Source organism: Drosophila montana, unplaced genomic scaffold (genome assembly GCF_035044405.1).
Source record: "Drosophila montana isolate Dmon_TW-CO22-7 unplaced genomic scaffold, ASM3504440v1 contig_779_1, whole genome shotgun sequence".
In the NCBI taxonomy this organism is placed as follows: domain Eukaryota; kingdom Metazoa; phylum Arthropoda; class Insecta; order Diptera; family Drosophilidae; genus Drosophila; species Drosophila montana.
In genome coordinates, this window is record NW_026999075.1 from 1,902,434 (window position 1) to 1,904,591 (window position 2,158).

Genomic DNA, 2,158 nt, shown 5'->3' on the forward strand with positions numbered 1-2,158 from the left:
TTCTTGCTGCATAGATAATATTAATTAATAAGATATTTTTCTCTGTTGAAACTCTGAAAGAGTGAAACTCTTAAAACCATTTTATTTTAATTTAATGACAAATATGCATATATTCCAAAAATTGTTAAAGCTGAACTATGAGCAATTAAATTTATAACTATTATTTATTTCACAAGGGAGTTTACGTCTATCATGAAACTCAGTATTTAAAATTTTTTTTCTCTAGTTTTTAACGAAATCTAACTGATAGACAACATTATTTATGAGCGACAATATGAGCGCTCGCTTTTGTGTCGACTCAATAATTAGAGCCTGTTATGCAACTTGATTTAGACTGAAAGCTGACCGGCGAGTAGCATTGTCGGTGAGGGAGAGACAAAATGTTAATGCACCTTGCCATTCCAGTGCGCTTAGCCATGTACGGATACACTCGTTTCACTTTGTGGATGAGTGAAAAAATATTAAAACCAAATATGCAACACAAAAGGAGTGCAAGATTAAATAATTGACTAGATCTGTGGCATTGGTTGAAAGGTTATAAAATGGACTATATCTGTCACATTGTTTGAAATCCGAATAAGCCCCTGACCGGGGATTACACTTATAAACGGTTGCATTTTCTTTCCTAATTCAAACAAAACCATAAAAAGGAACATCCACAAAAATGACATAAAATATATATTTTCAACAATAAAGAAAAGGAATTAGCTTTTGCTGACATTAAAGTCGCAACATTTTCAAATATTTATTTCCCCAGTTAATATAGCAGAAAACATACATTTTCAAAGCCAAACAAGTAACGAACAGAGGACCGACAGGCTAAGGCCTTCAATTTAAAGTCATGCACTGCACATAATTATAAATCACAGATTGTCTCAGTCGTTGGTCGGTTGCGCTTGTCCACACTCAAATAACTTGACGCCAAGTTGATACGTTTCACGCAAGATTTAATGTTATCATCAAGTGCATGTGGCCGAGGAGGGTTACCACTGCCGATATATATCGCCGCGACAGTGAACGTAGAATTGCTGGCTCATCAATAGCAGAGGGTATTCGCCCAAGCACTCTCATACACACAGACTATCTTTGCAACAGTACCAAAGGTCGGTGAATGCGCTGATGCAGCGAAGGAGCGAAAGGAACAGGGTGGAGCTGGATGCGATGATGTGTATCACAAGTGCATCTAATGTTTGTGGCCATGTTGACTTAAGGTCGTGCAGCTGGAAAAAAGCAACAGCAACAACAATAGCTACAGGAACAATTGATGACGCGGCCAGCGCTAACTCAGTCAAACAGGCCCACATATTGCCAGCACTGTCAATACTGACATACTTTATTTGGCTCTTAGTAGTAGTGCGGAATTCAATTAGCATATGCTTTATGCATGAGACACGTAAATTCGCACATATTCAGATGTCCGGCCCGTTCAACCAATGTACGGTTCTTCTATAATTGATAGCACATTTGATGTTATAAGCTTTTATATTTGTATTTATCTTTCCCAACTTTCAGCTCCACCCGTACACTTAACACACGTGGGGAGCATAGACCATGCCAAGCTCTTCCTTACAAGCACACGAACACAAAACACACAGTTGGGGTTGTGCGTGCCAGTTGCTTGTGACTGCACCAAGGGGTGTGCGCGTAATCTTCCTCGTACTTGGCAGTGCAAATAAAAAATTCTCATTGCGTGTAGGTTTTCCTTCTTGCCATCTGTGTCCCAGCTGAATGGAGGTCGTGGCAACTTTGTTGACTGGCAGTTTGAAACTCACCGAAATGTCTTCTGCCAGGGATTCCTTTTTTGTGGATAAAACAAGAATCAAATTGTACGAAAAGTATAGGAGAATAATTTTGCTAACACAAATATGATTTTTAACAGTTTGTCAGCTTGATTTTAATTTAATTTTGAATTTAATTAAACTAATTTTATATAAATAAGTTAAACGAGAAAGAAGTGCTATCTTCGGCACACCGAAGATTTAATACCCTTGCAGACCCAACCTTTTCAAAATGCTCATAGTGCTTTGCCCGTATCTAAGAAGCACAGGGAAAATAGTTAATGCCGAGTATGGTTAAGATATCTTGAAAAACAAAACAGGTTTCCATACAACAACTTAATTTTCGACCGATCGTTCCTATGGCAGCTATATGATATAGT

The 2,158-nt window shown here is 38.0% G+C and overlaps 1 long non-coding RNA gene across 1 annotated transcript; it reads left to right on the forward strand.

The window, feature by feature from the left end:
• The first annotated feature begins 737 nt into the window (after positions 1-737).
• Positions 738-1,938, forward strand: LOC135439787 (uncharacterized). The gene is made up of 2 exons (XR_010438177.1): positions 738-1,435; positions 1,513-1,938. It is a non-coding gene; the product is annotated as an uncharacterized LOC135439787 (long non-coding RNA).
• Positions 1,939-2,158: the final 220 nt, after the last annotated feature.